Here is a 13,466-nt window from a genome sequence, read left to right as displayed (position 1 = left end):
ACGTCAGGAGATGCCTTCGAAACGGGCCACTAGGGGCAACGGTGAGCGATATTACCATCAAGTAGGCTTGGGATTTGCTAGGGCGTTGTCGATGGGGATGGGGATGGCTGATTGGCGTAAGCCGCGAGCTCCGAAGGGTCACGCGTTCAATCCCAGTGCCAGGCACTCTTTTTTTCTTCTTTTTTTAAATGTCTCTATTCCAAACCTTAACCCTGACCTTAGTGGAAGGATCAGAGAGGCATGGCTTAGTGGGGGCGTTAATGTCCTTAACCCAACACTGAGTGACCTTGTCAAGAGATTAGAACTCTTGGTCGAATGGTTAAAAATACTATATGAGGTGTTATTAATAACATCATTGGTGTAGACTATATACACTTCCTAGTGTTAAAAATACTATATGACGTGTTATTGCATAACACTGAGGGCTCTATTTACGGCTAGCGTTAATGTATTGTTTAGTGTTGTGTTGTGTAGTGACTTTGCTGGCATGCATCCCACTTTTTTGGGGTTTTGCTCCACCAAAATGTACATGTTAAAATCACCACTGCCCAAAAATACAATACAATTTATGGGAGCCTAGTATTTTTTAGTTGAGGAGAAGTGCGATGCCCCTAGTCTAATTGGAGTTGATGACAAGGCAAAGACTGTCAATAACCTACAAGACTTGAGACAAATGCATGCAGTATTAAGCCACGGAATGCCTTGATTGGCTAGTGAGTGGCCAAGCGCCAAGCCCTCGTCACAACTTGTTTGTTCATCAAAGCCAGGCCCTTTCGCGGCACCGCCATTTATTGGACTCATAACAGCTGTGAAAACAGCAAATATATTTCGGACACATACCTGGACCTATAGCGCTACCTATAGCGCTACCACTAGAGCTTAGATTTACCATTGTGTTAGGTTTGTTCAAATAAAGCCCTGAAAGTGTTAATTCCCTAACACTGACAAAGTGTAACGTAACTCAAAAGTGTGGACCAGTATAGATACTGGCCCAGTGTTAAATTGAACTCTAAATTGAACTCTTTCAGTGATCAGTGATGAGTTCACTGGAGAATTTGCTGTGTACATATACTGTGGAAAAGCAAGGTATAGTCAGTCCCCAAGGTATAGCTAACGTTACGTGTATGATCTGTGTAGTAATATTATTCGAATCAGAAAACCATTTGCATTGCTAGTTATATCCTAATGTTAGCTAGCTAACATTTAACCTAGTTTGTTAGCTTTAGCTACCTGTAGTTTCATACTACAGCTACATTATGACAATGTTTGTATTGGTAGTAGTATGAGTTGGGATTATTCCGGTTAATTGTTTAGCTAGCTAGCTTGGTGCTTAGCTACATGTCTAAACAAAAGTCTCCACTTCGGCCGGATTGTTACACAACCCATCAATTTAGACAAGCATCATCTAACAATTATCAAAATATTTATCAAATATTTTTATCTGGACACTTTCTGTGTTTGATGTTGCTAATATGAAAGTTACCACTTCACTGTACCGTTTACACCTTCTGTATCCTGTGCATGTGACAAATAAACTTAGATTTAATTTGATATGGTGTGTGTTTACCACATGTCCTGACATGTGAATCCTTAAAAAGATGGGTGGGGCTAATGCTTAAGAGGGTGTGAACGATGCTGAATGATTGTAGACAAAGAAGAGCTCTCCAGTAGGTGTACCAAAACATTCAAGGGCCATTTTTTCAAAAGTGGGGTTACAAGTTTATCAACTTTCAAAGCAGAATTACTTTCCCATTGTTCCTCAACTGCAGTGTATGATATATCAGTTTCTAGCTCTGAGGCTCTACTTTTATCCAATGTAAAAAACACAATTTCACCAAATCAAGGTGGTCGGTCACATATAGCTGCCGTGTCTTTGGCTATGCCAGATTAATTGCTATGACATGCTATTCTATAAAATAATTTCTCCGTAATTAATATTACCTGATTGAACTAATCATGTAGATGTAATTAACTAGAGAGGGACACCACAAAAGAATATTTATAGAGCTGTTATCTTTCGAATAAACTCTTAAAGATTTAGTAATATTTTATATCCATAGCAGTCACATTAATCGTCATTTTATTCAGTCTCATCTGAAAGTGGTAAATCCTTGGTTATCTGCAAGAATCCTGGCTAACAAGTTGAATCAGCAATACAAAAATTGGGTTTAATTATTTATTTACAAAATACCTAACTAATTACACAGAATCACACATACACAATTAAATCATAACTTGATCACAAATTGCCGTCATAAAGAAAAACGTCCCTAGCGGGAGGAATAGATCTGACAGCTTGTTACACAAAGGGAAGGGGCTGAGTTTTAGTGAAAGAGCGGGAGACTGGAACATAGGCGAAGCTGTACCATCGTAAATACAGTATCTTATGCATTCTAAATTACCGCCCATTTAGAAAAGGAAAATGCAATAAATATTTACTCTGAGCTGCGCTTCAGTAGGTTGGTGGTAGATGGAAGACCGTCTTGCCAAACCGAGTCCTCTGTCCTTTGAAGAATGTCTCTGGTGGTCACTGGATACGTTGGAGTAACGTCGATGTGTAGTAGACGGGATACTCTGACTGTCCTTCCTAACCTGCGTTTTTAGCAGCTGTTGCTAACTCAACGGCTAGGAGGTATCACTTCTGTAGTGAATACGAGTTCAAAGTTCATACAATTTACAACCAAAGTCCATGCTGATGTTGGCTTAGTTCTGTAGTTATTATCTGAACCATTCTGACATCGGATCATCATCCTAAATGTACCCGGAACAGGAAGTTATATTTTTGTCAATGGCTTTTATAGTGGAGGGAGAGGGGTGTGTCTGAAAAGTGTATAACCCATGTCTCTTCACAGGGGCGGGCCCCTGGTTGAGCAGAAGCCAAACTTATGAAAACCCAAATCTCTCATTTGGAAGCTAAAATTACATTTCATCTCTTCACAAATAATTTCATATTCAAACATTTGAATTAAACAACAATTCCATGTGAATCCGATACCTCTGACGTTTAGACTTTCCACAGTCGAGTTTATGTCATTCTATCATTGATGAGAATGTGTCAGAGGGCAACCGAACTGACATAATATACCTTAAGTACCACCGCATATGTTCAGTTGGTCGGATTACCAGAATATAGTTTATTTCCCCCCAACTTCTGATGTTCTCAGAATCTCTATGTTAACCAATGGGTTTTCTTATGTCACATCAGTTATCTTCTTATGGCTGCAAGCCCGACGTCGGTACACTTATGACAACAGCCAGCTCAAGTGCAGGGCGCGAAATTCAAAATATATTTTTTTTAAATATTTAACTTTCACACATTAACAAGTCCAATACAGCATATGAAAGGTACACATCTTGTGAATCCAGCCAACATGTCCGATTTTTTAAATGTTTTACAGCGAAAACACCACGTATATTTATGTTAGCTCACCACCAAATACAAAAAAGGACAGACATTTTTCACAGCACAGGTAGCATGCACAAAGCCAACCTAACTAACCAAGAACCAACCAAACTAACCAACAAACAACTTCATCAGATGACAGTCTTATAACATGTTATTCAATAAATCTATGTTTTGTTCGAAAAATGTGCATATTTCAGGTATAAATCATAGTTTACATTGCAGCTACAATCAGAAATTGCACCGAAAGCAGACAGAATAATTACAGACACCAACGCCAAATAACTAAATGCTCATCATAAAACATTTCTGAAAAATACATAGTGTACAGCAATTGAAAGACAGGCATCTTGTGATTCCAGACAATATTTCTGATTTATCAAGTGTTTTACAGCGAAAACACAATATAGCGTTATATTAGCTTACCACAATAGCCAAAAACACAAGCAATTTCCCAGTAGCAAAAGTAAGCGATCGTAACAAACAAGCAAAAGATATATAATTTTTGACTAACCTTGATTTTCTTCCTCAGATGACAGTCCTATAACATCAGGTTATACATACACTTATGTTTTGTTCGAAAATGTGCATATTTAGAGCTGAAATCAATGGTTACACATTGTGCTAACTTAGCTACTTTTTCCCACTACGTCTGGATTTTTCCTGACACTTTTTCTGACACACATATTCTGACCAAATAGATATTCATAAACATAACTAAAAAATACATGTTGTATATGAAATGATAGATCCATTAGTTCTTAATGAAATCGCAGTGTTAGAATTCTAAAAATAACTTCATTACGATATGCAGCTTCGGTATAGCTAGAGTACCCAAACGTTGGGCGCCCACGACTAGTTCACATGTACGACAGATATATGAAATAGCATCATAAAATGTTTGTTACTTTTGCTGATCTTTCATCAGAATGTTGGACAAGGTGTCCTTTGTCCAGAACAATCGTTGTTTGGATTTAGAACGGCAACTTTCCCTCTTGATTTAGCACGCGCACTAGCCAAGTGGCACGGATCTCTCCAAGTCAGAGAACGGAACACGGCAAAACTCCCGAAAAAATTTCAATAATCTGAATAAACTATATTGAAAAAACATACTTTACGATGATATGGTCACATGTATCAAATAAAATCAAAGCCGGAGATAGTAGTCGTCCATAACGGCAGCTAAACAGAAGGCAATCCCACTGTCCACCTCGCGCTCCCAAGAGTACCGGAAATGAGGGACACGTCATACAAAGAGCTTGTATTCAAATTCAGACCAAGATAAACACTAAATTTCTTCTCTCACAGCCTCTTGACATCCAGGGGAAGGTCTATGAAGTGCACGTAGACTCTTACGTATCATGCCCATGTATAGGCAGGAAGAAGAACAGAGCCTCGATTTCAGACTTTCCACTTCCTGGTCAGGAAGTTTGTGCCAAATGAGTTCTGTTTGACTCACAGATATAATTCAAACGGTTTTAGAAACTAGAGAGTGTTTTCTATCCAATAGTAATAATAATATGCATATTGTACGAGCAAGAATTGAGTACGAGGCCGTTTGAAATGGGCACCTTTAATCAGAGCTACTCAATACTGCCCCTGCAGCCATAAAAAGTTATAGTAGGGAGAGGGAAAAAGGGGGAAAGAGGTATTTATGACTGTCATAAACCTACCCCCAGGCCAACGTCATGACATAGCCTACGGTGTGATGTGTACTATATAGGAAGACATTTAATAAAACTGTGATGTTTTAACTAGCAGGTTGACATTTATTGTCATGAGTCTTGTCCTGAAGTCAGATCTGAGTGATTTCCCTTAGATAGGCCAGCTGCAAAGGCAAAATTGGCTATATTGTAAAAAGTAATGAAAACAAAATTAGGTTATTGGTCTTATTTTAAGGTTAGGGTTGGGCATTAGGGTTAGCAGTGTGGTTAAGGTTAGGGTTAAGGTTAGGGTTAGGTTTAAAATCAGATTTTATGACTTTGTGACTGTGCTAGCTGGTGATCCCTCTGCAGAGCTGCCTCAAGAGCAAGATTTATCACGAAACCTGCTCTTAACTACCTCGTTATATTATAATATTGGTATTAGACGTTAAGTTATGCACGATGAGCAAATTAGGTAGCACCTCAAACGACGATATGATACATAGATAAAAAAACAGTATCCCTTAATCATTAGTTTGGTGTTTTATGTAAATAGTGTGCTATTTACATTACCATAGAGGTTCAGTGTCTCTCTGGTGGTACGTATAGGAACTGAAGGTAAACAACGCTAAAACAATGTTGAGACCATGTCAGGGTCAAATGAACTCTATTTCCCAGCTCAAACAACCTAACTCAGGAATAATGACTGTAGGGAATCTAAGGAGAATTAGTCCTATTGAATATCAAAGAGAACAGGCATCACACACACATGGGGATCTAAACTGGTTAATGAGGGGTTGGAGGTCCGGGGTGTGTACTCTCTGCTGAGTGGGTGGGTCACACACACCAGAGAGAGAGAGAGAGAGACACACACACACACACGACCCCCACCACCCACACACACCTCAGAGACTTACACACACAGCCCCCCCCCCCCCCCCTCCAAGCCCCCCTGGCAGGGCCTGCCTTGTCTCTCCGTGCAGAGCCGTGTCGCTCCGCGTGGGCAGAGGTGCCAGGGAGATGCCAGGGCTTTGTGTGCCATACTGGATCAAGCTAATGTGGGTACATAGCGAGGGTATTTTACCCCCTCCTCTACCCTCCTGCCACCTACCCCCAACCATACTTCTAAAGGATGATTGAAGAATCAACAATACGTGCATTTTGATGCCATTGTACTGTACCCCCTCCTCTTCCCACCTTCACCCTTCCTGTCCTCACCTCCCTGTGCAGGCCGTATTGGCAATGCCCTCTGTGCCATCTGCAGTGCCCTCCGCCCCCTGGCCCTACTCCACCTCCCACTTCTCCTACTCAGCGCTGGGTAGGCTTAACCATCTGTGTGCCAGTTCGTTCTCACAGTGAGGGTGGATAGAGGTGGGCCGAATGACTACAACAATACACAAATACATTGAGCTATTCCTTCTTGTAGACCTGTATATACTGTACAGACATACAATATACAGTATTTACAGAATAACGTAGACATTCTCAAGCTCTTACATACGTGTACAAACTCAAACATGCATAAAGAAATGATACTCTGTGTACAACCACTTAATAACAGATTACACATTTTAATCAAATGTACTGTATATATATTATAATTATTATATCAATTTACAGCTAGCTAGTACTGTATAAACATTTGAATTTAATATCAATTTACAGCTAGCTAGTACTGTATAAACATTTGAATTTAATATCAATTTACAGCTAGCTAGTACTGTATGCCGTCTTGTTTCGTTGTCTTTTATGCATTGCCCAGAAAGCACATAGAACTACCTCAGCTAACATTAAGCACAATGAGCAAATACTGAAATCTGATGTAAATAGGTTATGTAAGTACGTGCAGGTTGTGGTGTAATTATCCCAGAGCTGGAGTCAGGCAGCAGTAAATGGTGGGTTTTAGACTGTAAAAGGTTTAGAGATGTTTCTCTACAGCTCAATGTGTGGCGCAAGGCCAACTGGCTAGCATCCATTCCTTTCCCCTCTTCTCCAAATCCTGTACACCTGAGGGTACATCTTCTAGCCTGCTGTCCCCTCACCATACCTCCATACCACCATACCACCATACCACCATACCACCATACCACCATACCACCATACCACCATACCACCATACCACCATACCACCATACCACCATACCACCATACCACCATACCACCATACCACCATACCACCATACCACCATACCTCCATACCACCATACCTCCATACCTCCATACCACCATACCTCCATACCACCATACCACCATACCTCCATACCACCATACCACCATACATCCACACCGCCACACCTCCACACCACCACACCCCCACACCACCATACCACCATACCTCCATACCTCCATACCACCATACCTCCATATCACCATGCCTCCATACCACCACGCCTCCACACCACCACACCTCCACACCTCCATACCACCATACCTCCATACCACCATACCTCCATACCTCCATACCACCATACCTCCATAACACCATACCTCCATACCTCCATAACACCATACCTCCATACCTCCATACCTCCATACCACCATTCCACCATACCTCCATACCACCATACCTCCATACCTCCATACCACCATACCACCATACCACCATACCTCCATACCTCCATACCTCCATACCTCCATACCACCATACCTCCATATCACCATGCCTCCATACCACCACGCCTCCACACCACCACACCTCCACACCTCCATACCACCATACCTCCATACCACCATACCTCCATACCTCCATACCACCATACCTCCATAACACCATACCTCCATACCTCCATAACACCATACCTCCATACCTCCATACCACCATACCTCCATACCTCCATACCACCATACCTCCATACCTCCATACCTCCATACCACCATACCACCATACCTCCATAACACCATACCTCCATACCTCCATACCACCATACCACCATACCTCCATACCACCATACCTCCATACCTCCATACCACCATACCTCCATACCTCCACACCGCCACACCTCCACACCACCACACCTCCATACCTCCATACCTCCATATCACCATACCACCATACCACCATACCTCCATACCACCATACCCCCATACCTCCATACCACCATACCTCCATACCTCCATACCTCCATACCACCATACCTCCATATCACCATACCACCATATCACCACACCACCATACCTTCATACCACCATACCTCCATACCACCATACCTTCATACCACCATACCTCCATACTACCATACCTCCATATCACCACACCACCATACCTTCATACCACCATACCTCCATACCACCATACCTCCATATCACCATACCACCATACCTTCATACCACCATACCTCCATACCTCCATACCACCATACCCCCATACCTCCATACCACCATACCTCCATACCTCCATACCACCACACCTCCATACCTCCAAGCCCTTACAATCCTAATCCATGACTCTGATGGTACGCAGACCCCCCTCTGCCAAGGCAGACTCCCTCCCCCAGTGGGACTGCTGGGACTTGGAGGCTCCACAGTACTGCTTCTACGAGCTCTAGGGACACCCAATCAGCCTGGAACCTAATGCCAAACTCCAACCACAGCCCCCTAGTGCCAACCTCAGCCCTCGAGGGGGAGGCAGAAGGGCTGGGCAGACAAAGAAAGGGGGGACCCCAGCCGGAGAGGAGAGGAAAAGGAGAAGAGGAGCGGAGGGTAGAGAAGAGGAGAAGAGAAAAGAGGAGACCTGTTCAGTATCTGACCTAGTCTCATGGCATCTCAGCTCAGCTCCCTCTCCATGCAATTGTGTCTCACCCACACACTGAGAGACACAACAGACCAACACTGCCACGGGGCTCACGTCTACAGCTTACCTGTACCAACACAGGTCCTATAGACAGTATATTATAGCATCAGAATCATTGTACCGTCCTACACATGGCCATGATCTAAAGAAAAACGTGAATACATGTTTTCAAAGACTCCCCATCCCATGCTGCTGTTTATTTTTTTATTTTTTTAGAAATGAGATTATCTCTTTACTTAAAGAATATGGTTAAATGAAAAACAGTGAGTGAGTCATTGTTTGGAGAGACAGTAGCATCTTGAATCTAGTCTCCTAGTGCCTGGAGCTGTAGCGCTTGGTACACTACAGTCTCCTGTGCTGTTGTTTCCCCCAGATGGACTTTTTAAAACGCTCCGCCACAAAGCATACTGTAGAAAATCACATCAATACCGCGAGCAGCCTCTCTCTCCTATACTACTGACTGAATACACACACTTCTCACTCACTCACTCACTCACTCACTCACTCACTCACTCACTCACTCACTCACTCACTCACTCACTCACTCACTCACTCACTCACTCACTCACTCACTCACTCACTCACTCACTCACTCACTCACTCACTCACTCACTCACTCACTCACTCACTCACTCACTCACACACACACACACACACACACACACACACACACACACACACACACACACACACACACACACACACACACACACACACACACACACACACAGACCGCTCAACTGAAACACATCATTTGAAGGGGTTTGTGTGTGATGTGCAACACAAAAAAAGCACAGATTTGGTTTTCTAAAGATGCTGTGAAACAACGTCGTCTTCCGGGGAGAAGATGCCAAATCCCACTGGCTGGCTGAATAAAGTCACGGTGTGTATGTGTGTGTGCTGTAGATGTACAGATACATTGAGATGACGACTAATGGGCGTGCGGGGAAGTGTGTGTGTGCAGTGAATATGCGTTTGGCGGTTGAGTGAGGTGTGTATGTGTGGGAGTGTGTGTTTTATTCTTGACGTGGAGGGACAGACAAGGAGGTCATTACCTCCTGCCGAGCTTCGCCACGTCTCTAATGGTGCAGAGAGATCTAAAACCTCCACACTCATTCTTCTATCCTCCATCATCCCTCCTTTCCTGTATTCTTCCCTCTTTATTCCCACACACACACACACACACACACACACACACACACACACACACACACACACACACACACACACACACACACACACACACACACACACACACACACACACACACACACACACACACACACTCGGTACAAAAGCACTTTCCATCCGCTAAACAGCTCTTGTATTGCACAAGATGAAGTGTGCTGTTGTTTGACACTTGTTTGGTAGGGCAGACAGAGCACTTGAGACGGTGAAGTGCTATTCTATCAACCGTTTTCTCAGTCTGTTACATCAGTTGTGTCCGAATCCAATTTGACCCAGGTAAAAGCTTCCTGTACTCTGACTCAGTCTAACCTCTCAGACCAGGGAGGTGTGTGGCTCTATATCCACATGAAACAGGGCAGCTCTTTGGAACAGCAGTGTGAAAGTAGTCCTCTTCTCAAGGCTCTCCTCCTCTCCTCCTCAAGGCTCTCCTCCTCTCCTCTCCTCTCCTCCTCTCCTCTCCTCTCCTCTCCTCCTCAAGGCTCTCCTCCTCTCCTCCTCAAGGCACTCCTCCTCTCCTCTCCTTCTCAAGGCTCTCCTCCTCTCCTCTCCTCCTCAAGGCTCTCCTCCTCTCCTCTCCTCCTCAAGGCTCTCCTCCTCTCATCTCCTTCTCAAGGCTCTCCTCCTCTCCTCCTCAAGGCTCTCCTCCTCTCCTCTCCTCCTCTCCTCTCCTCCTCAAGGCTCTCCTCCTCTCCTCTCCTCCTCAAGGCACTCCTCCTCTCCTCTCCTCCTCAAGGCTCTCCTCCTCTCCTCTCCTCCTCAAGGCACTCCTCCTCTCCTCTCCTTCTCAAGGCTCTCCTCCTCTCCTCTCCTCCTCAAGGCTCTCCTCCTCTCCTCTCCTTCTCTAGGCTCTCATCCTCTCCTCTCCTCCTCTCCTCTCCTCCTCTCCTCTCCTTCTCAAGGCTCTCCTCCTCTCCTCTCCTCCTCAAGGCTCTCCTCCTCTCCTCTCCTCTCCTCCTCAAGGCTCTCCTCCTCTCCTCTCCTCCTCAAGGCTCTCCTCCTCTCCTCTCCTCCTCAAGGCTCTTCTCCTCTCCTCTCCTTCTCAAGGCTCTCCTCCTCTCCTCTCCTTCTCAAGGCTCTCCTCCTCTCCTCTCCTCCTCAAGGCTCTCCTCCTCTCCTCTCCTCCTCAAGGCTCTTCTCCTCTCCTCTCCTTCTCAAGGCTCTCCTCCTCTCCTCTCCTTCTCAAGGCTCTCCTCCTCTCCTCTCCTCCTCAAGAATCTCCTCCTCTCCTCTCCTCCTCAAGGCTCCTCTCCTCTCCTCTCCTCCTCAAGGCTCTCCTCCTCTCCTCTCCTGCTCAAGGCTCTCCTCCTCTCCTCTCCTCCTCTCCTCTCCTCCTCAAGGCTCTCCTCCTCTCCTCTCCTCCTCAAGGCACTCCTCCTCTCCTCTCCTCCTCAAGGCACTCCTCCTCTCCTCTCCTTCTCAAGGCTCTCCTCCTCTCCTCTCTTCCTCAAGGCTCTCCTCCTCTCCTCTCCTTCTCTAGGCTCTCATCCTCGCCTCTCCTCCTCTCCTCTCCTCCTCTCCTTCTCAAGGCTCTCCTCCTCTCCTCTCCTCCTCAAGGCTCTCCTCCTCTCCTCCTCTCCTCTCCTTCTCAAGGCTCTCCTCCTCTCCTCTCCTCCTCAAGGCTCTCCTCCTCTCCTCTCCTCCTCAAGGCTCTTCTCCTCTCCTCTCCTTCTCAAGGCTCTCCTCCTCTCCTCTCCTTCTCAAGGCTCTCCTCCTCTCCTCTCCTCCTCAAGGCTCTCCTCCTCTCCTCTCCTCCTCAAGGCTCTCCTCCTCTCCTCTCCTCCTCAAGGCTCTTCTCCTCTCCTCTCCTTCTCAAGGCTCTCCTCCTCTCCTCTCCTTCTCAAGGCTCTCCTCCTCTCCTCACCTCCTCAAGAATCTCCTCCTCTCCTCTCCTCATCAAGGCTCCTCTCCTCTCCTCCTCTCCTCTCCTCCTCAAGGCTCTCCTCCTCTCCTCTCCTCCTCAAGGCTCTCCAACTCTCCTCTCCTCCTCAAGGCTCTCCTCTCCTCCTCAAGGCTCTTCTTCTCTCTCTTTTTCTCCTTCTCTTCTTCTCCTCCTCCTGTTCAATGTCTTCTCTCCTCTCCTCCACCCAAGCTAGCCCCAATCAGCGTGTCCTCTAAAGGCCGTAGTGAAACGCCACTGTACATAATGAAGAGGTTTTTAATAAGGAGAAAGAAGGAGAAGCTATGTTGTTTGGTTCTGTCTTTGTGTGAGAAGTGAAGAGGGGGGGATACTGTAGGTAGGATGGATGTTGAGCTTGTTCTATGTGTGTGTGTGTGTGTGTGTGTGTGTGTGTGTGTGTGTGTGTGTGTGTGTGTGTGTGTGTGTGTGTGTGTGTGTGTGTGTGTGTGTGTGTGTGTGTGTGTGTGTGTGTGTGTGTGCGTGTGCGTGTGTGCATGAGTGGGTCGCTGTCTATGTACATACACACATGCTTTGTCAATCATTTACCTTTTATTTATCCCCTTTTAGAAACATTCATTAACCCTTTGTTGACATGAGAGTCCTTTTCAGTCGCTGGCTGTATTGTTTTGCTGTGTTGTGTGTCTGACACAAAGCACAGCTAGGTTAATTATTTTTCAGTAGCTAAAGCTTAACAATAACTAACAGATATGAAAAATAGCTCTATTTATTATTGCAATAATGAACAATTTGAGGTGAATAAAAAGCAAACTAATTAGTAACAGGCTAGGAAGGCACTCGCAATAGTATGTTTTGGTAAATTCATTTTCTAGACTGGGGAGTCATCAAAAAAAAAAGCTTTATTCAACATTTAAAGGGAAGTACAAAGTGTTGTTGCAGCTGGGTTACAGACAGTTGTGTTTGCTGTTTAACTGGGCTGGGAAGTTCTGATATTCTGTATCAGAATAGTGACAGAGAGCATAGAATTGTCATAGAGAGAACACATACTGTCTCCTAGTTTAGCCTACTGTTTATAGCCCAGTCAATTATAACATATAGAGGACTATTCAGCTGCAGAGTGGTATGCCTGGACATGTTGCTGCAAAGGGTCTATCAGACAAATGGACAGAAAGACAGAGTGAGGAAGAGAGATGCAGAGAGAAAGTGGGGTGAGAAAGAGAGAGGGGAAGGAGAAAGAGAGAGGAATTGGTGGGAGAGACAGAGAGAGAGCAAGAGAGAACGATCTTATCACCCGTCATCCTCCTCTTTCCCCACTGACATTCAGGCTTCCTCTGTTGCCTAGGTGTCTGTATGGGCAGGGATAGCAGAGGCCACATCCTATTAGATCAGTATCCTTAGTGTTATGACTGACTTCAGAGGGTTGTGTGGTGATGTCTGCTGTCTGTGTGTCTATCTGCCTGTCTGTCTGTCTGTCTGTCTGTCAGGCCTGTGTCTGGTTAGTATGTGTGTGCATACACCCACTATGGACTCTCCTGGCAGAGAGAGATAGCAGGCTATCTTAATGGTTTCTCTCCACTGCCACTCAAC

This window comes from Salvelinus namaycush, chromosome 6 (assembly GCF_016432855.1).
Source record: "Salvelinus namaycush isolate Seneca chromosome 6, SaNama_1.0, whole genome shotgun sequence".
NCBI lineage: Eukaryota > Metazoa > Chordata > Actinopteri > Salmoniformes > Salmonidae > Salvelinus > Salvelinus namaycush.
This window is presented reverse-complemented; position numbering follows the sequence as displayed.